At 38.9% G+C, this 23,573-nt stretch overlaps 1 protein-coding gene across 4 annotated transcripts in view; it reads left to right on the plus strand.

The window, feature by feature from the left end:
• The window catches only part of PARP6 (poly(ADP-ribose) polymerase family member 6), a 1,412,227-nt gene that overhangs the window by 164,198 nt on the left and 1,224,456 nt on the right, over positions 1 to 23,573 (plus strand). The gene's annotated exons all lie outside the window — the stretch shown is intronic.

Here is a 23,573-nt window from a genome sequence, read left to right on the forward strand (position 1 = left end):
GAGGCTGATAAGAGAGTTTTTCAAGTCTTGGGACTTCACCTTATTCCGCATCAGTTTCCTCCTTGTGTTGTAGAGTGTGTTTATGGCAGGGGGGCACCAGATTGGCTTCCTTTTTTTTTGAGGAGAGCATCTTGGTTCTATTTGGTATGGTGAGATCCATCCCTTTGTGTACGTGTTCGTACAGTGCATTGGTGTATGATTCTGCGGTCATGCAACTATTCTTCATTTGCATCGGCGCCGCGAAGTTAGCCACCATTGTTTTTAGGAGCCCAAAGCTTGCTTTGGAGAGTTTTATTGCGGTGGTTACCTTTGCGTGGTGGGTGTGAGGGTTGTGGATTTCCAAGGTGATGGTTTGTGGTCGGATCTAACCAGGGAGGAGTTAACTATTGGTGTACAGCAAAGGTCACCCATGTTAGTAATGACCAGGTCAAGGATGTTGCTACCTGTAGTGGGGGGAAGAACACGCTGGTCCAGGGCATTGGAATTAATGAATTCCAGGAAACGTTGGGCAAGTGTATTGGTACATGAGTAGTTTCTGTGAGTGTGTTAGGTTTGACCCTAATATTCTCCAGGGTGCTTAGGTACTTGGCATGTGAGTCTTGGGACATGGTTGGGGATCTATAGCAGGCTACGACCTGAATCACTGTCTTAACCAATGTTCACTGCACCTAAAGTATCTCTGATGCATTATGTTGGGCTACCAGTCTGGAGGTGTGCGCATCCTTTATGAATATGGAAACACCACTGCCTTTGAAGCTTCTGTCCAAGTTCTGGGGCTGAAAGGTGTGGAATGAGTTATAGCCTGGTAGTGCAGGGGTGCTTTCTGCTTCCTTGAACCAGGTTTCTGTTACAGCACAAATGTCAATGTTCTCCATTTTAAGGAGTGCTTTGTGTGAGTACATTATGAGATTTAGACTTCTAGCATTGAACAGCATGTCCCTCAGATTGCATTTGTTTGTAGCTGTTATGGTGGTAATTTGGTCTTTGGAACATCGCCTAAAAAAGGCACTGTAGGAGTGGCAGGAGCCTTGGCCAGTATCTGGAAGCCCAGGTGTGACAGATGCAGGCCATCTCTGGAAAAGCATCGAGGTCCATCAGTCATGTCATCCCAGGCAGACAGATCCTGCTACCCTTAGAATGACACCAGAAACTTAGCCAATTGTTGAAATCAGTCATTTTCTGCTTGTACTATGGTATCATTCTGGGTGATGGTAGGAGGCTGCTCAGGGCTAGGGTGATACCCACCTGGGGTACATAATCCAAAAGGTCATGTAGTCCAGGGAGATACATCTGAGGTCATTCACACCCTACTGAGTCACTTATAACTAGTGTGTTGGGCATGCTGTTTTGCCTTAGGGGCATTGGTTGAGTGGCACACTGTTTAGGAGAGTTATGTGTTTCATGATTAGTGTTGTGTTGTGGTGGTCAAGTGTGTTTCTGCCTTGGAGGTCTCTGCTGTTTTGGGTAGATATTTAATGAGAGGCTCCATAAAGATGGGTGTGTGGTTTGTGTTTTTATGTGAAGGCAGTGCTGGTGTGTGTTCTGGAGGGCTGTGTATTCCATGTGGTGTGGTGCAAGTGTACACCTTCTCCTCTTGACCAGCTATTCCGGTCTTGGCTGGAGAGTGCGTGGCTTCCAGTTTGGATATACAAGTGCATCTCTCGCAAGTCTGAGTGTTGGGCAGTAAGAAGAGAGGGTTGTCAGTGTACATGAGGCAATTGCTACATTGCCTCAGGATGCCCAAGTTCACCAGATTAATAGGAGAAAGCACAGGGAAATGATCTTTAGACATGCCTGGTGGGGTGGGAATTAATAATAATAAGTACTGGAGTTGTTTCCTTGTAGAACGTTTAGTGCTGGTAGCACTTTTTTGTGGTACAATAATTGCTGCAAGAAGTCTGGTAAAGTGCTAGACTAATAAGCTAGTAAAAGTGCAGAAGAGGAGAGAACTAGCAGATCTAAGGGAAAATTTGAAAAGCAGACTTGTTGGCACGGCCCAGAAGCTTACAAACAGTCCTGGATACAGCAAATCTGTATCTGGACTAGTCTAGTTACAGGAAAGGTGTGAAACAAGTGCAAATGTGGGCTTTTAAACCAGAAAGTTGAAAGAGATGGAAAGACTACCCAAATGGCCAATAAACTACAATTTCTGGGCCAGAAACCACTCTTATTCTGGTAGATAAGCTACCTAGTGCTTACCACTCCCACTGATAAGCTAGAAGGCTTCCCTACAACACAGAAAGGCTTGGGGGCTCAGAAGCTTACAAACAGTCCTGGATACAGTAATCTGTATCTGGACTAGACTAGTTACAGAAAAGGTTTGAAACAAGTGTAAATGCAGGCTTTTAAACTAGAAAGTTGAAAGAGATGGAAAAACTGCCCAAATGGCCAATATTTTATTTTATTTTTTATTTTACATTTGTTGACCGGGATAGTCCGACTGGATGCATGTCCATTTTCAGCGGAGGCCCGGGGAGAAAAGCTCCAAGGGTAAGCAGATACAGCATTACATAATACCAGCATTACATATTACAAACAGACTATTTACAGAGATTACATAAGTAAGCAAGTTAAACAAGTTCCACAGGTTACAGTTAGTCCTGAGCACAAGTCAAGATTAAATTAAATTACACAGTAAACTGGTTAACAGATTTTTACACATTCGAGTTAGCCTGGCTTGATACATTGACATAGCCAGTTAAGTGACAAATGTTGTTTGAGTCTAGTTTTAAATTGACCTAAGGTGGAAAGTAAGGTAATATCAGCTGGAAGAGAGTTCCAGGATCTACTTACAAAGTTTGCAAAGAGAGAATCACCGGCTGTGTTATTAATTTTGCTAGTCTGAATTAGTAGTTTGTTAAGAGGATTGAAGCGGTCTAGGATTGTTATAGGGGGTGATAATATTTTTAAGTGCAGGAGTATTGTCTGGATTATAGAGGAGTTTATAGGCCATAATCAGTTGGTTATACTGGATTAGTCTAGGTAGTTCAAGCCAACCAAGCTGATTTAGATTGATGCAATGATGTGTCCTAAAAGGCAGCCCAGTGGCAAACCTGGCAATGTGGTTGTAGCAAATTGAGAGTTTGTTAAGGACAGTCTTGTTCAAATTTGAGAGTAGAGGGGATGCATACAGAAGGGTTGAAAGAAGGTGAGAGCGAGCTATGGCAATTTTAGCTGGAGGGGTTAGGAAGGCTTTTATTCTGTAAAGTGACCCTAGTTTTTTATTGATGGTTTTGATAGTTTGGTTAACATGGCAATGCAATAAACTACAATTTCTGGGCCAGAAACCACTTGTCTTGTGGTAGATAGGCTATCTAGTGCTGCATCCTTACCACTCCTGAAAGAATTTTAGTATACACTGTCTTTTCAAACTGTTTCTAGCGTGATTATTAGCTTGAATAAAAAGCTGCAAGAATTATATGAAATATAAAGGGTTAATTTAGAAATAGTATAAAATGCAAAAATAATTGTAAGTGTGCTGGCAAGCATATATAGCTTAGTTAGATTTTGGCATCCATGTAAGGGAGTATGTTATTGAGAAACAAAGTCTGTAAAAATAACTGCGCAGATGGCAGCTGGAAGGACATCAATGAAGTAAAGAGATGTAACATCAAGTTTTAGATAGTGGAGCACCACTTTTCAGATAATGCAAAACTGAGTTTCCATGGATCATCAAACTACAAAGAACCAAGGACAAGGGAACAAAGGAACTGTTATACAAAGAAAGAACTGTTATACATCAGACTCTGAGAAAAAAATATCAGATTTTTTGGTATAAACATGAGTGTAACAGTAAACAAGCTTTGCGAATTTGCCATAGAGAGCTGACAGCATCTGTGATGCATGCTTGTAGATCCAAAAGGAAAATGTAATAGAAAGCTTATTAACTGAAACAGTTGTCTTTATGTATTTATTGTACTTAGTACAGTAATAAGACTAGCTGATCACAATAAGTAGTTAAATATACTTTGGTATGCTTGCATGTAAATGCAAGTAATGGCAAGAAACAGACATGAAGACGTCATATAATTTTTCAATGGCGAGCCACAGTTGATGGACCGAATGGTTTCTTATTGTAACAACTACAGCTTCTTTTCTATTTTATTCAGTTAGTATGTTCCGTTCCAGTGCAAACGTTTGCCTCCTTCTTATGCACAGTATCCAGAAGCAAAACAGTGCATCTCTGCAATTTCCACAGGTCCTGTACATTCACTCAGTTGAATCTGGCAGCTGTATTTAACCACGTTTTGGGAGAATCAGCAAGAGACTTTCTATGTTTTCTTGACGGAAGATTTGGCCACATTCCACACACAAACTGGTGATTCTCTTTTTGTTTCTCATTCTATAGCATGGATGCCATAAACAAAAGAATTGTAAAATGTAAAACTACCCTTCACATAGACAGTAATGACAGTCCAGCACATGTATGGTCAGGATTTAAAGATTGGTATAAACAAAAATGTAGCACATGCAGTACTTTATTAGTTAATGTTAATGTCAAATGCTTTATATAAATGCATTATCTTTGACTGGTATCTTAAACAGCAACATCATTTGTATGACAGTAAACGTTTATTGTCCAAGTTATATGAAACTGCTTTCTCTGTGCAGTGTCATAAAAGTAATGGTAAACAACCAGATGCATTATGTCCTGTCACCACATGTAAAATGTTAATTTCAGAGTTATAATATCAGTCAAGTCAGTTATTTAAAAAAATCTTCTGTACATCTTGCTAGACAAAAGTGGCATAAAACTACTGCGAATTACAAAACATAAAAACAGAGACGAAGTTCATAGTGAACTGACAAAAATATTTAATAAACTTCTAAGACACAGTCAGCGTGAGTTCAAAAAGTTCAGACAACATATGCAAACACTTTTTCAAAAGTGCATAAAAGCTTTAAAGTCAGCAGAACAAAATACTGACAAAGATAATCTGGTTAGTAAAGAGTTAAAGCAACAGCAGTTAGCTACGCTGATAAAAAATTATTTATGACGTATTATTCTACCTAAGCATACATAGCACAAACTTTCATTCAGATAAAGCAAGACACTTAAATTGCGATTTTAAAACCATTTCATATAACAAAACAGTTCTAGAGTATAAAAATCAAATGAGAGTAGTTAAACGCAGTAAAGACATGACGTCACAAGACTGACATGCATGTATTTTCTTTTCACCTAGAGTGCATCAAAAGGCAAATGACAGCAAATGTAAATCATGTAAATATATTTGTTTTAAGCATGTCAGTTAAGCCGATATCTCTCTTGTTTCTTACAGTATTTTGTAATTGTATAATAACATAAAAAATAGCACAGACTCCAGCAAAAACAGTATTCAAAAGCAATATTATGCATAGTTACGCAAGTTAATGTTTATTACAACTGCATTCTAATATCAAGTTCCAAGTATATTAATGAATGACTGAAGGTACGAGTAAGTGCTGAAGGAGTTATGGGTTAAACGTCTGAAATGTGCAGAAAGAAAAAAAGTAAGTAATGTGAGCTCAAATCTTTCCAGGCTGGAATGGGTAGTTACAAGGAATGTTGCATAACATAAAATGTTAGTGGTACTGAAATTTATAAGGTCAAGGAAACAAGACTGGTCACAGGTCAAATGGCTTACATTTTCCTAAAATGTTATTGTTAAGTATTCACGTACAGCATTAAGCAAAAAGAACAAAAGTTTACAAAAATCATGTTTGGTAATTGCAATAAGATGTCACAATTTTGCATACATGTCATTAATCTATTTGCAAGTTAAAACTAGACCGAGTACAGTCAGTACATGGGCTATGGTATGCAGTTAAAATAAATTATACAGGTCCCTTTACAAAAAGGGAGGGTACAAATAGCTAGTAGTAACAGTAAACATCTTTTCAAAATGGGTAAAAGCGATTCCTATTACAACTTTGACAGTATAGGCAACAACAGAAGCTTTATAAAAATATTTTCCGTTTTTGAAAATGGCCAAAAAAATTAGCAAATGTGTAAGACCAAAGTGTCACAGTCTAGGTAACAGCCAAAAGGCAAGCATAAATTTAATTCTCACAGCATAAAGCAAATAAACATTACTGCAATAAAATGATGTATACTACAGGGGAAGGGCATACTTTCAATTTTACACTAACTGTGTAAACAGTACTGCAAAAGAGACTCAAATAAAGGTGTAAAGAGGTAATACCAAAAATACATTTTAATGTTTCAAGTAATGTAATTAGCAGGCTTCAGTTTAATGCTGAGTTTGAAAACTAGATTGAGTGTACATTACAGCCATGTATATACAAATGCAAAAACAATCTGTACAAGCAAGTGCATTCTGTACAGTACTAGTAAATGGCTTATATATGTAAATAGAGTAACAAGTCAAAGCTTGACATTTGTGACGTGTTTTTTTTTTTTTAAAAAAACAAGACTGCAATGTCTTTGCAATAAAATCCTCAAGCATTGTCAATACATTACTGTATAGGACGTCACTGTATAGAGTCATATTTAGATTCATCCAGTTCTAATAATAAAGGTTGTCATCATTGTGTTGACAATATAAAACTGTGTTAACTTGCTGTATTAAAAGAAACCTAAAGATTTTGTTTCCCAATGTGTTTCTAGTCAGTAGCAATATAACTTAACTATAGACAGTTTTTATTTAAAATAAAACAGAGGGAATGTATACAGTGATAGATATGTTTAAAAATGTATAAATGCTTTTGCACGTCTCTTTGCTAGTTAGACGCATATACACATCTGTTGCTATAATATATGTAGAAATAATATAGTTAGTTAAATATATGCATTTCTGTTTGGTAGCATACATATATTCTGGTACAGCTTGAGGCAAGCTGAATGTTCAGTGTCTGGAACATGCTTCAAGGACTATAGATAAAAATGCAGCTGTGAGACAAGGCACGCAGCATTCAACACAGACATCTGCATTTCATTTACATCATTCTGAAAACAGAGGGAATTAATAAAACTTAGGAAAATGCTACACAAAATATAACACAAGACAATTTCAGTTGTAAAAAGCATACAGCATGCACATTGGGGGAGAATAACATTTAACACAAATATAACAGCATGGTTAGATAAACAAGGTCAGGCAGAAATAAACAAAGAAAAATAATCAAAGACTGACATAAACATTTCAGTAAACAGCTCTATCTCTATTAGATGCTGTACATTACCTCAAAAATGTAACATTTCTGACAAGGGAAGACATGCAAAAATGTCACAGTGTGAAAACAATAACACAAAAATAAGAATAAACTCAACAGGGGGGAAAGGGTATTTGTATAAACAACAAAGTAATACAAGGAAAGGACCATACGTTAACAATATAAAAAAAACAATATTGCACTTCAGTATTACATTTTCAAGTTTTAAAGATACCAAATGCAGATTTAAAAAAGCTTGGTATAAAAACTAGTAGAACACTATATCTCACAAATTGTACAGTTACAAGCATAATGAAATCCTACTATTTAATGAGCCATTACAAGTATATTTGATAGATTACAATTTAGTATAAATGGGCAATGTTGCTTTCAAATTTCAAAAGTTTTTTAAAGTGGCAACACAGTTTGTATGTGTGGTTTTAAATAACCTAGTGTTAATAGTAAAAGACAAAAACAGAAGCTGACACTGCCCAAAATTGGTGGGACATATTCAAAGGATGGTCACCATCTGGGACCAAATTGTTAAATTGGTTAATACATCCTGTAGTAATAGTTTTAGGGGTCGTAATAATGACAGCTTGGAATTGTTTTATATGCTGCAGGTTAGAAAGAGTTGCAATAACTCAACAAGTTATGATTGTAAATAAATAAATGCAGTCTTTTCTTTAACTGAAGTTTAGTCTGTTCCTCAAACAAACAAAAAAAAAAAAACGGGGAACTGAACAAAATTTTAGTATACCACTGTCTTTTCAAACTGTTGCTAGCATGATTATTAGCTTGAATAAAAAGCTGCAAGAATGATATGAAATATGAAGGGTTAATTTAGAAATAGTATAAAATGCAAAAAAATAGTAAGTGTGCTGGCAAGCATATATAGCTTAATTTTTTTGGCATCCATGTAAAGGAGTATGTTATTGAGAAACAAAGTCTGTAAAAATAACTTCGCAGATGGCATCTGGAAGGACATCAACAAAGTAAAGAGATGTAACATCAAGATTCAGATAGTGCTGGAACACCATGTTTCAGATAATGCAAGACCAAGTTTCCATGGATCATCAAACTACAAAGAACCAAGGACAAGGGAACAAAGGAAAAATGTTATACATCAGACTCTGAGAAAAAATATCAGACTTTTTGGTATAAATATGAGTGTAACAGCAAACAAGCTTTGGGAATTTGCCATAGAGAGCTGACAGCATCTGTGTTGCATGCTTGTAGATCCAAAAGGAAAATGTAATAGTAAAAAATGCGTATGAACTGAAGCAGTGTCTTGGTGTATTTATTGTACTTAGTACAATACAGTAATAAGACTAGTTGAGCACAATAAGTAGTTAAATATACTTTGGTATGCTTGCATGTAAATGCAAGTAACAGCAACAAACCAACAGAAGGGGTCATATAATTTTTCAACTCCCAGTGATAAGCTAGAAGGCATTCCTCCAACACAGAAAGGCTTGGGGGGGGCTCAGAAGCTTACAAACAGTCCTGGATACAGCAAATCTGTATCTGGACTAGACTAGTTACAGCTTAGAATTTTTTTTTAGTAAAGTGAAAAGGGAGAAAGGAGGAACAGAAGATAATTCAAGATTAAGAACCGAAGTGGGTTGGCTTTCTCAAATGTTCTCTCTGTATTAGATAGAATGAGGTAATGACACTAGACTGAGAGGAGTGTCCCAGAGCAAATTTACAGTAGGGGTGGGCAACTACAATGCCACCAAGTATAAGAACAAGACACCAATAGGGAGGTAGGTAGTGTGGGAAACAAAATCAGACACCAAGAAATGCAATCTTAAGCAAATTAATAAATGCAGCAATTTTGTTAACTAAAACAAAGTCAGACATCATGAGAAGCAATCTCAAGCAAATTAATAAATGTAGCAGTTTTGTTGACTATCACCGATAACAGATTAATTGGCAAAAAATATACTTATAGGCTTTCTGTATTCAGATATCTATTGAATCAGTCACAGCTAGGCCACAAAGAGCAGCTAAGATGCTGATACTGTCTCACAGAATTGCAACTCCTTATACAGTAGTATAAAGGAAAACTTAAGAGCCTCAGGGAATCAGATAACACAAAAAGCTGTGGTCACACCTTGTATAGGCTGGCTTCAAAAGAAGGTAGATAACCCCCACTATGAAACTAGCTGAACAGGATCTAGACAGTGACCAGAAATATCAAGCAAATAACAGCACTACAGTTTTGTTAACTGTCAGTAAAACAGAAAACAAAATCAGACACCAAGAAAACAAAATTATACACCAAAAAAAAGCAATCTCAAGCAAATTAATAAATGCAGCAGTTTTGTTGACTATCACTGATAACAGATTAAGTGCCAAAAAATATACTTATAGGCTTTCTGTATCCAGATGTCTATTGAATCAGTCACAGCTAGGCCACACATTTCCAGGCAAAGGGGTAGTACTAGTGAAGCTGTGTAAGTATCCCATTGTAATAACGGCCTCAAGAGTTTTTCTGAGGTCCTGCTGTACCTACTAATGTAGCATTAAGCCTACCCTCTGAGGTATTAAGACAACTTTCCCACCAGTTATTCCTACTCGTGACCCCTTTTCCACCATATTTCTGATGTTCTTTGTATTTCATTGTTGCAGTCATCACATTTGGATTATCTGCCTGCAGGTAGCCCTCAGCTGGCCTGAATACCAGAGTTTTGTGATTTCTGCGTTGGATGCTGTCGCTTCTTCCATGACGTCAGGTCATCAGGGGTCTAAAACATGCAGCCAATGCCATTACATCAGTCTTTCTTGCTGTGCAGTGCCCGAAGCAGAAGCAGTTCGCAAGTGCCGGTCGACCGTCTCCTGAAATTTTCATTTTCAAGTTTCAGACCTGAAGTCTTCTAAAAGATAAGTACCCTGTGGGGATCCTTTTTCTTGCTCTAACCAATGTCAGAAAAAATTAATAATTGTCTTACCTGTGGAAAGCAAATACCTCATAGAGATTTTCATTCTTACTGCATCACCTGTTTAGGCCCAGACCATGAAGTCCCTCGCTGTTGGTTTTGTGCCTTGTTCAACGCCTGAACTATCTGTCATCGGGCAATTTTTTGTAGCTAAATACTTTCGCTGTCGATCTCCGTACTCCGAAATGGCATCGGTAAGCCATCCGACTACCGGTCTTCCAAAAAAAGTTCGGATAAAGACAGAGACAGACCGCATAGGCCCAAAACTGTCGACGATGCTACCATTAAGCTAGTCGCCAGTCCGCTGGTACTCAGTGAGGCACTTTCGCAGCCCCTGATACCCACTTCTACAAATTCGCAGGCCTCTACTGAGACCCATTCGGAGTCCGGTATGCCGCGAGATGCTTCTTCGACTATGGAACCTGCGGATGTCTCTACCTTGGATGGGTCCAGAGCCGCTGTGCAGGCACCAGCTTCTGAGGGTGTATTCAGGCCTACCGATTTTCATATTAAACCGACGACTTTGTTTCAAGCAAAAAATACTGAATTTCTCAGGCCTAAAGTTTACACTACACCTAGGAAACTGACAACCAAAGCACATTCATAGGCCCACAGGCCTCAAAAACAAATGATTAGAATGGCTGAAGACCTTATTACCTTAATTCGGGGAAGCCAGCCTTCCCCCTCAAAGAGACCTAGAACTGATTTTCCTTCTGATTCTTCTGATCAAGGATCTGATATCTGTTTCTTGTGTCTACCAGGACATACCCTTATCTACCTATGAGGATTATGATGCAGAGGATTCCATTCCCTCTGTTTCCCCTCCAGAAGATTTTTCTTTTGGTGGAACCCTGCATACCCTTCGGGAGCATTTCCACTGGGAAAGCCAGGACTACTCTCAGTCCAAAAAGAGACTCAGGAAATTTTTAAACCTGCCTCAGCACAGGCCTCTAACTATCCCTCCTCTTCTGGAGATTGTAGATGATGTTTTCTTGGAATCCAGCCTTACCCTGGATACTTAACAGAAATGCTCAACAAGGGCCTACCCTTCACTTCAATTAAGATTCATGCCTCTGCCATCTCAGCTCATTATAATACTGAGCCACCCCTCTTCTCTCATCCTCTGGTAAAACAGTTCCTTAGAGGGGCCATAACTTTAAGAACCCCCATGACAGCTCCCACTCCAGCCTGGGACCTTAACTTTGTATTGGAAAAACTTACACTTTCTGCCTTTGAACCAGCTGCTACAGCAGAGATGAAATTCCTGTCATGGAAAACAGCTTTACTTCTAGCCATCACTTCAGCAAGAAGAGTGTCTGAACTGCAGGTCCTTATGGCAGTGGAACCCTTCATTATCTTCCATGCAGACAGGGTTTCCCTCAGGACTAACCCATCTTTTATGTCCAAGTTAGTGTCTAGTGTGGCTTCAAACCAGTCCATTCATTTGCTTACCTTTTTCCCTAATCCTCAAAATAAAGGGTAAAAGATACTGCATTCTCTAGACGTGCACAGACAGCTTAGATTCTATTTGGACTGGACTAAGCCTCTCAGAAAATCTGACCAGCTGCTAGTCAGCTTTGCTGCAGGGACAGAGGGGAAGGCCATTTCAAAGCAAACCATATCTAAATGGATAGCACACTGAATCCATTTCTGCTACAAGCACCATGGAAAACCTACCTCACAGGGGATAAGAACACATTCCACTAGGGCTACATCTACCTCTACTGCATTTCTCAGAGGAGTCCCTACCAGAGACATCCTGGAAACTGCAATCTGGAGCTCGTTACACACTTTCAACAAGCATTACCACTTGCCTATCTTTTCTAAATCCAGAGCTGGATTTGCCACAGCAGTCTTACAGGGCCTGATTGCCAGGTCTAATGCTTCTTAATCTACCTCCACCCTTCCTTAGCTTTGGGAATCAATCCAAATGTGATGACTGCAACAGTGAAACATGAAGAACATAGTACAGTTGTGTACACTTACCATAAATGTAGATATTCGAGTGTATTCACTGTTGCAGACCTGGTTACCGTCCCTCCAGACCCATCTTTGCATGCAACTATCCTTTTTGGTTTGGCATATCTTATACTATGTGTATTTGCTTTTTGCTGGGGGTGTTCCACACCATATAATTGCTTCATATTTTGGGGGCACCTGACATCTGGGTAAAGAAAAGCTGATGTAATGGCATTGGCTACATGTTTTATACCCCTGACGACCTGACGTCATGGAAAAAGCGACAGCATCCAACCCAGAAATCCCAAGACTCTGGTATTCAGGCTGGCTGAGAGCTACCTGCAGGCAGATAACCCAAATGTGATGACCGCAGCAGTGAATACACTTGAACATCTACATTTATGGTAAGTGTACACAACTGTACTTTTCTGACGATATAAATTTACCTGGCACTATGAATGGGCAATTTCCCACAGTTTTTCTAGCCAGCTTGCTCAACATGGGTATCCTAAGACAGTGTAGCAACTGCCGAATGTACACAGACAACCCTGTACTTCTAGTCCACACAAATTCAAGATGTGAGAGATGCAACTATATTAAAAATCTTGAATCAGTGCTCTCTCACACACCAGTCAGTACATTTGACACTGAGTGGACTGTCAGCATGCACACCTGACACCTACTCTATCCAAACCCACATCAAACATACCTACATATGCAGAGATCCTCGACACTAAACAGAAGAGACCTCCCAAACATGCTACACATAATACTTCCTCTGCAGTACACAATACACACAATAGCTCATGCACCAGTGTCTCATCTGTCACGTCCATAACGCTAAACACTAAACCTAACATATTAGTCATAGGAAACTCCCTTGTGAGACCCACAGATGTCATTCTCACCAGGATGGATAAGGATAAAGTCACGGACAGGTGTCTGTCAGGTGCCAGGATCCACCATATCACACATGCACTCAGGTCTCTCAACAACAGGTACCGTTATGACTCTGTCATAGTCCATGTTGATGTGAACAACTTGAGATGTACATCTCTGAACTGTATGAAGAGAGAGAGAGACATGACTGAGCTCTCAGACTGTGTGTCTCAGGCAGGTATGTCCTTAGCCTTAAGCAGCATTTTACCTTCACCTAGAATGATTCCTCAGTATAAACAGAAAATGATTGACTTCAATAATTGGCTTTGTTTTTGGTGTCATTCTAAGGGGATCCCATATCTGTCAGCCTGGGATGACATGATCGACAGACCTTGATGCTTTGCCAGAGATGGTCTTTTATCTGTCACCCCTGGGATTTTGGCTACTGGCTAAGACTCTTGCCATACCCATAGTGCCTTTTTTAAGCAGTGTCACAAGGACAAAACTCCCAATATAAAAATACCAACCAAAAACAACCTTAACATGAAACTGTACACACTGGAAGCAGTCCTCACCCTGGAGGATGCAGACATTTATGCTGTCACAGAGACCTGGTTCAAGGCTGTGGAGAGCACCCAAGCCATTTCAGGTTACACATCCTTCCACATGTTCAGACCACAAACTGAAGGCAAGAAAACTAAAGGAGGTGGTATAACAATAATCATCAAATACACCTCCAGATTGGTCAAACAGTATGACGCCCTAGAGATACTTCAGGTGCAGTTAACTGTTGATAGGGCACCTATTCAAGTCATTGCCAGCTACAGAACCCCCTCCATGAATCAGGACACTCACTCTGACTGTTTGGATCACCTTAAGTCTATCAAAATATATCCTAACCCCATAGTTTTGGGTGACTTTAACTACCCTAGCATTGACTATGTAAACTATTCATGCTCAAACTCACCTGCCCAAAAGCTCCTCGACTTTGTCAACTCCAATACTTTGGACCAGCTAGTTGACACCCCCACCAGGGGTGCCAATGTCTTGGACCTGATGCTTACAAATATGGGAGACCACTGTAGCTCCCCCACTGTGAACGCATCCCTGGTGAGATGTAACCACAAATCAGTCTTGTTTGAAGTAACTGTCACACCTAATCCTACCCTAGCAGCAACTAGACTAAAAAAATAAAACTTCTCCAAGGCATATTGTAACCTCTTACAGGATGGTATAAATGGCTTCATTGCACCTCTCCCCTCAGACGGAACCAATAACTATGCCAAGCTCTACACCAATGCCGTATATAAGCATCTGTATAACTATTGACTGGGCATTACCTGTTAGGACCAAAACAAGCTCTTCAAAGTAAAGCTAACCTGTCTGGTGGATAAACACCATTAACAGACTTTACAACAAAAGGAAGAAGCTGCTGTCCATGAATAAGGAGTAGGCTCTAAAATGGAGACACTTCCTCCCCAGCTTAAATAAGCAAATAAGACTTCTTGTGAAGTTCTCCAAGGCAAACTACGAATCCAAGTTAGCTTCCTCAACCAAGGACAACTATAAGGCGTTCTTTAGTGACATCTGTAACATAAAAAATAAGGCTCAGATTTGCACTGAACTGGTGGTTAATGGTAACTCACACACTGAGATGGTGGACATAGTTAACCTGGTATCCAACAGGTTTGGTGAAAACTTCACTCCTCATCCCACCACATGTACTTCATGACATCCCTACCACCTTGTATCTCTAAAGAGCAGGTAGAAAACACCCTCTCTAAGGCCAAAAACACAGCGTCAGTGGGATCTGTTAACATCCCAGGCTGTGTCCTACATGGGCTCAAACAAGAGTTAGCATCACCATTGGCTGCTCTCTTCAATCACAGCCTAAGCATCCAGCTGAATGGAAAACAGCCACTGTTATCCCCCTGCACAAAGGTGATGCTTCTGCTGACCCTGGGAACTACAGACCTATTAGTCTGACTAGCCTTCTCTGCAAGACCATGAAGAGAATCATCATGGAACTTATCAACAAAGATATAGGTAGTCTCCAAGCACTAGATCCTACCCAGTTCGGATTTGTCAAGGGGAGATCATGCTTGTTAAACCTGGTGGACTTCTTTTAAGGCAGTCACAAGGGCCATGGACGAGGGGAAATCTGTGCATACAGCCTACCTTGACCTGGCCAAGGCATTTGACACTATCCCTCACTCAGGCATCATTGACAAACTCTCCCACCTAGACATCAACCCTTATATCATAAGGTGGGTTGTGAACTGGCTGTCTGATAGAACCCATACAGTCAGAATAGGGGAATCCACATCCAACAGCAGACCTGTTACCAGTGGTGTTCCACAGGGATTGGTCCTGGGACCTTTACTGTTTGAAATCTATTTCTCTGAAGTACACAAGCTAAAACCAAGGGACTGTGGCTGACAACGTTTTCTGATGATTGCAAACTGGGTGCGGTCATAGAATCTCAAATGTTGTCAGCATTCTTCAATAAGGTCTTAAGCAAACAAATGATTGGTGCCAAAATCATGGCCTCAAACTCAATGCAAAAACATATGTCATCATCCCTTTTGGCAAGACTGATGTTTTTGCAAATTACCACATCAATGGCAATGACCTCGGTAAGCACTCAGTGGTGAGAGATCTGGGCACTCAGGTTAACAGCAGCCTTGCCTTTGATCACCATGTCCCCAAAGTCTTAAGAATGTCATTTTGTATGGCTCACCTTATAAGTAAAAAGCATTGCCTTGAGAAAAAGTGAAGTCATCACCTCCCTGTACTCTTCACTCACTAGGCCAATAATTGAGTGCAACACCCCTTTTGGGATGTAGCTTTCAAGGCACCTGCAGCAATTGGAGAGACCAGAGAGGTTCCTTACAAAGAAAATTCTAGGTCTTCAGCAGCTATCCTATGTGGATCAGCTGAAATCAATGTCACTTTATTCTGTTTCATATAGACTACTTGGAGGCGATCTCTGCCTTGCATATAAGGCAATGTCTGACCCTGCTTTATTGGAAATGCTGCCCATCCGCAAGTCAAATGGCACATGGGTTACTAAAGACCTAAACCTGGTATGTAATATCAATAGAACCTGCTGGAGGGACAGATTTCATGGTTACCACACCTTTTGAAAAGACTCCAACTTCACATCAAACAGAACACCTCATTGGCGCTCTTCAAACACAATCTGGACGAATGGATTGGTAACCATAAATTCAACCCGGGGGTTCACCTATGTCCCTCTTGGACAGCGGAATAGGTGCTGATCATGTTAATAAGGGTAAAATTTGGCTAAGCTTGTAACGGCCCTCAGGCCATTAGCCTAGTAACTTCCTATGTTCCTATAGCTCAGGGGAAAATTATGTACATCTATGATAAGATTTTCTTAGAAGTACAGAGGAGGGGGTGAGTAGTGTCACATTAACTATGTATATGGTTCAAAGTTACTAGTGAAACTATTCCGGTATTGGTGAAGACTGGTTGTGAGGCATAGGATTCTGAGTGAAGAGAAATGATTTGACCATTTGGTAAGCTGAAGATAACAGGGGCATTTATCCTGGAAATATACAGGAGCAGAGCCATTGACTTGGCAGGTGAAGGTTTAGTTGTGTTTTAAATGAGTTTGCATTTAAAGTGATTTCAGTGGCAGTGGGATGTAGTTCCATAATTTAGCTGCACCATTTGAATGCAGAGAGTGACCTGCAGTATTAGATGATTTGGTTATAGATGATTAGCTGGACAGTTTCATGATGGTACATACAGCAGCACTGCGAGTGAGGCAAAGCTGGGAGCTGTACATAGAGGCATTAGCCAAAAGGAGGTGTCTGGTCCAGAACCATGACACAGACAACACAGACTGTCAATCCAAGTGGATGAGGGATTCTTTGATTTGGAAAGTACCTTTCGTTGTATGGTTTTCTGGGATGGTTGGTGACTTGATTCCAATGGGGATAAATGGGTTTGGAATAGATGTCTCTGGGGTGAATTTGGCACAAATTTTGTTTGTTAGTATGTTTGTAATATCCACTAAATTAGAGTAGTTAGTGCCATTATAGCTCAGAGCAATATTTGGTATTATTTCTTATATTTTAACTCGTAACTAAATAATTATTTGTGGTTAGTTTTGGCTTTTTGGCTAGTCTGAGTTCATGAGAAGTTTTTTTTTCTTCTTCTTATGTCCGTTTATTTTCTTATCTAGGTGCCTGATGATCATTTCTATATAGTTTTATGAGCCTCTTCACTTTATTACATAGTTTATTACTGCTTGAGGAGCTCCACTGCACTGGCATGCTTTTAAACCTTCTCATTTGCTTGTATTTAGATAGCACTATCAACTTAATATGATTTTCCAGGTGTGAATAGAACTTTACTGCATAACTTTTTCCAATATCAACATTGTGGGTGAGGGTCTATATTACTTCATCAAAGTTCTATTTCCAGAAATACCTAATCATTGACCTCTTTACATTGAACATCTGTTTCAGCAAACAGAGACAACAACGACGTTTAATTCATTGAATTGTCATAGTTGGCCAACACCGCAAATGTGAAATTATGGTATGAAGGAAAACTGAAAAGAATACAGCATGCATGTGCTATGTAAGACAAATATAAATGTACTTAAACCACATTTTACAGAGAGACACCCTCATAAACTGATAACCCTATCTAACCCAAAGTATAGTACTGTAAATCAAACATATTGTGAATGGTGCACAGGGCAAGATCAGCAAATGAACCTGCACTTTTAATATGAAAGCAATAGCTATAATAAATGATTGTACATAATACTTGTCTGTGTTCTCAAGTATTACTTGTAGCCGTTTATGCTGTTCAATAGTTTTACATTCCTTAGGAGAAGGCAGACAGCCAGCCGTCAACTGTGAGCACAACACATGCACTCTGTTCTGTTGTCTCACAAGTACATATACAACAGCAGAGATATCAGAAATTCTCCTTCCTAGCAAAAAACAAAGATGCCTGTGCCATCCTTCCACATAATTTTGTCTATGTGGCAAAGAAATTTAGTTCAAACATTAAATATTCCAGAATTTCACTGGAAACATTGGAGGGAAGTAAGAGAGATCTTTGTGTATGTACTTTTCATGGACAACCTAGTAGGTAGACATCTGTAAAGTATGTAAGGAGCTCTTTACCTTCAACAGAAAACACCCTACTTAAATCATTAAACGCAGCAAGTATTTCAATTTCTTTTAGAAATGACAAAGTGATCAGTTTCTTCACAGAATGTTGAAATGTCACACACTGACCATAGAGTGATGGTAATCACAACAATTGAACCTTTTGCCAAATAGTCTGTGTGAAATGGAACAGACAGCCCTTGCAATCAGCATTTGTGAAAGTATTAGTTATACTTTTCATTGCCACCAGTTCAAAGTCGCGCAACACATGTCTGACAGTAGCATTCAAATCACATGACAAGAGCTAATGGAATAGACACTCCCACATGTACTTATATGCTTTGTATGACTTTTTAGTCATCAAACAGTATACAAGTGGTAGACATTTTGTGTTACCACCGTATGTAACTACCTATGTATACTGTACAGTTGCTGACATAAACATGCTTTAGTTAGTTGCACTCCATCCATATACCATATAGGAGACTTACATAAGTCACTTAAGTTCTCCTCTGTTGAGGATACCAGTACATGCATATTAGTATGAATATCGTGAGGATACCAGTACATGCATATTAGTATGAATATCGTGAGGATACCAGTACATGCATATTAGCATGAATATTGTGAGGATACCAATACATGCGTATTAGTATGAATATCATGAGGATACCAGTACATGCATATTAGTATGAATATCGTAAGGATACCAGTACATGCATATTAGTATGAATATCATAAGGATACCAGTACATGCATATTAGTATGAATATCATAAGGATACCAGTACATGCATATTAGTATGAATATCGTGAGGATACCAGTACATGCGTATTAGTATGAATATCGTGAGGATACCAGTACATGCGTATTAGTATGAATATCATGAGGATACCAGTACATGCGTATTAGTATGAATATCATGAGGATACCAGTACATGCGTATTAGTATGAATATCATGAGGATACCAGTACATGCGTATTAGTATGAATATCATGAGGATACCAGTACATGCGTATTAGTATGAATATCATGAGGATACCAGTACATGCGTATTAGTATGAATATCCATCATATGTTTCAAAATAAATGCACCATGTTTTAACCCACAACTTGTTAGAGACACTCCACTTAGAAGTATGCAAATTTTACCCTGTAATGTCAAATTTGTATGCCTTACAGGATTAACTTGCTGTAGCATAGACCTTTCTAATTGGTAAAGAAATTGTAGTCTCTACGGATGTCCTGGCTATAACATTGTCTACAACTAGGGAATGTGTATTTCTATGTGATGTAGCATTTCCTTTTAAAGTAGTACATGTAATATATTTCTCTGCCTCAGCTGGATCGGAAGGATAGTCATGCATAACAGACTTTAACAACTCTTCTTTATCACCGACACATTTAGTTATAGCTCGTCCTTTACACTGTGAACTAAACCTAAGACAACAGCACCAGTATTTTCTGCCCTTTACTACCCTTTCTAAGTTATATAAGTAACCATCTGTTGTCAATGTATTCTTATTTCACTGAGATTTAACCGTGTTGTACAAGTTTCCCAATACACCGTGAATGCTCTCTGATGTTTTGGCCATGGTAGCAGTTTGCAGACTGCCATACACACAATAAAACGTATCCTACATGAGCAATATGTACCGGATTTATGTCACAGACTATGACACTTAAAAGGATTTTATATATATTTATATTGCCAATAAATGAATAAACTTTATAAACTCTACTACATATAATACCAATATTTATAAATGATTCTAAATACAGATATTTCAGATTAATATGCATTACATATTGGCAATTTCATTCTGACTGTCTTCCAGCTTCAATACTAAACTAATGACATCATACGCAGCATTTTCAGAAATTTGGCCAACTATGACAATTCGATGAATTAAACATCGCTGTTGTGGTCGTTTACTGAAATGGATATTCGATGTAAAGGAGTCAATGATTAGGTATTTGCAGAAATAAAACTTCAGTGATTTAATATAGACCTGGTGGAGTCCTGGAGTAAATGTCCTATTTTCTTATCCATTAATCCAAGTTACACTTGAATGTGGTCAGGGATGAGCTTTGTTTTATGTGGATGGAGAGTATGTTCCAGAGCAGTTGTATCCTCTGTAAGAAATACCTGCCTACCCCCTCAAACTGTTCTGATAGGTTCAGATCCCTGGATTAAGTATTTCTGATGCCATTTGATGGATGTGAAGTTAGTTCATTGGTAATGGGTCGGAGGATGCCTGGTGTGCTAGACACAGGTCACCTCTTAACAGTCTGTAAGAGGCCAAATATAGTGATAGTGCTTTAAGGTGGTCATATGGAACATATTGTTTAGGCCTTGCATCCTTTTTGTAAGGTATCTTTGCAGGTATTCCAGTTGTTGAATTTGCCTGGACACATGCATGCCAAAGGGGCATTATACTCGATGACAAGCCTAATGACGGCCGAGTAAAGAGTGACGATGACATCCCATGATCTAGAAGCAGTTACCTTGTTTGAGCTGTGCAATGTAGAAGGACTTCCTTAACACTGCGAACATATGCTGGTCAAATGTTAAGTCACTGTCCATATAAGTTCCCAAATGCTGAACTGCTGGGTCAGCTCTTAGGTGTGTTGTCAATGTGGTAGTTCCCTGGGGAAGCCAACTTTTCAAAGTATATGATGATGCATTTTTTTGGCATTTAGCTTAGGCAATGAATTTGGCACCAATTATTTGTTTGGTACAAGCCTTCCTGTAGGATGTTTAAGTCTTTTGGGGAGTTGATCACTGTTCCTAGCTTGCAGTCATCTGCAAACTTGGTTAGCCAGGGTCCTTTGGTATAGGCTTTTAGTTCTGAGAAGTAGGTACCGAACAGAAAAGGTTCCAGCACTGAACCCGGGGGTGATAGCTTCCCCTGTTTTGATCTCCTATGTCCTATTTGTGAGCCAGCTGGCAATCTAGTGGGTGAGAAATGGCTTTATTCCAAGTTTATTAAGCTTTTCTTCTATGCTTGAGTGGGGATTGTGTCAAAAGCTTCGACCATATTGAACGAGGCAATTTGTACCATTTTAGCTTCATCCTTTGCTTTGGTGACTTTTTCAGAAAAGTCCACGAGGTTGAATAACCACAACTTGCCTTTGACTAACGGAAAGGTAGATGGGTTCAGTGTTTGGATGTTCCCTATATCCTTATTGATAAATTCCAGGATCATTCTTTCCATTTATTTGCATATGAGGCTTGTCTGTAATTGCCTGGGTATTCAAAAGGTTCTCCTTTATACAGAGAAATGAGAAATAAATGTTGCTGTTCTCCATTCAGTTGGCACAAAACCTGTATGGAGACTAAGGTTGAACAGTGTTGGTACTTTGCTCATTTTTGCAATGATTGCTTACTAGTCATGGTCATGCTTTTAAAGGTTGCTTATTCTATTGCTCATACCCATTCAACAAGTGTAAATTAAAAAAACTAAATCAAAGTAAGAATACGAATGTCTTACAATTATTACTTGCATGTTATGCAGAACATGTCTGTCAGGTAGATTTTCTTTCTGTAGACAATTTCTCATTTACAAATTTTACAGCAAATCCTAACATGAAAACAGTGTTATGTTGAAACTTTTTAATACCTTTCCATGTTATGTTGAAATTGTTGAAATGTAACTCAAAACCTTTTGTACTGTGGAGCTTTTCTCCCCGGGTCTCTGCTGAAAAGGGATATGTATCCAGTTGGACTAACCCGGTAAACAAATGTAAAATAAATAAATAAAAATAAATAATGTATATAACTATAAAAAATAATTGTATTTCGTAAACATGTTAAGTCTCTTTAGAATACTGATTGCTGTTATAATTGCATACCATGATGGAAAAGTACATTTATCTTTCAGTCCCATGCTTTCTTAATGCATTTAGGTATGTTGTTTTCATCATTCCATTATGTTTTAATATTAGCTTAATATATTCTGCTACCTAGCTACGGTGGATTGTTGTTGCATCTATTCATAGAACGTATGGACAGTTTGGTTTTAGAACCTGTCAGACTGGGTCTACCTGATAACACCGACACGCCAAAACACCGACAACGAAATAACCGACACAACAAAACCGAAAGAAACCAAAAGTTCAAAAACACAAAACTTCACATGCCCGACAAACCACAATCCCGACAATCAACAAAACAAATACCTTTTCCGAAAAACACACACACAACACAAGCACACCAAAAAACTTACAAACCTACACTAAACCTTACATACACATCTATCTATGCAATAACCTTAACCCAAACCCTAACCCTAAGGTCCGTCACTATCACACACTTACCTTACCCGCACCCTAACCCTAACTCACTTAATCCACCCCTAACCCTTATGTCTGTCACTATCGCACCCTAACCCTCAAGTCCGTTCCTATCGCACACTTAACTTACTCGCACCCTAACCCTAACTCACTTAACCCGCCCCTAAACCTAAAGTCCGTCACTATCGCACACTTACCTGACCCACACCCTACCCTAACGTCCGTCACTATCACACACTTACCTTACCCACACCCTGACCCTAACGTCTGTCCCTATCGCACACTTACCTTAACATGTCAGTATTCTCAGTGTCGGGATTCTCAACTTTTGATCATCTCCGTTGTTGATCTTCTGGTGTCTGTGTTCTCGTTGCCGACGTTTTGAGGTAGACCCGTCAGACTATATTGTTTGTGTATTAAAACAGTGTGGTGTGGTTCTGTTAATGAGCATTCTGTACAAGTAAATCTAAAATGAAGATATGAGACAGTATACCAAAATAATTTTATGACATTAAGAACGAGAAGTTAAAAAAGTATACAAGTGATCTTTATAGCTAATCTCCTTCAACAGACATTTGTAACTACAGATATTTACAGGGCTGCCAGTGGACTGTAATTTATTATTGTTTAGCAAATGGCCCTTGAAAGAACTTCAGTCTGATTGGTTAAATTGCCAAAACATTGGAAGGTAATATTTAATCTATAAGGAATTAATAAAATAGACTGTTAGGAGGAAAAACTGTGCTACTTTGTTTCTTATGACTCCACATCCCAAAATTCTGTGATTAAACTACCAGACTTTACTGTACCAATCACCTTTTAGTATTTCTGACAGCCATCATCTCTGTGGACATCCTATTCATTTGACAACTGTCAGAACTGCTGGTAAAACTGTCAGACATTTGATGACATATGCTCATTTTTTCAGCTTTGTGTTTTCACTGTTTAGAGAGGCTTTACATAAATTGCTCGTTTACTTTTTTAGCTACATTTAATATTTATTTTAAAATGCGTATCTGTCCCAGATTGACTCTTGTTGCAACAGCACTATGGTGCTAACTACATGTCCCATATTTAATAGTGTATCTTACTTCTCCATTGTTATAAAGTGCAGTGCAAAATGTCACAGCAGCTTTCAGCCCCATGTCATAAATCCAGACAAATAAATACAGTTCACATTCACAT

This window comes from Protopterus annectens, chromosome 7.part0, assembly GCF_019279795.1.
Source record: "Protopterus annectens isolate FY-2018-M chromosome 7.part0, PAN1.0, whole genome shotgun sequence".
Classification (NCBI taxonomy): Eukaryota; Metazoa; Chordata; order Ceratodontiformes; family Protopteridae; genus Protopterus; species Protopterus annectens.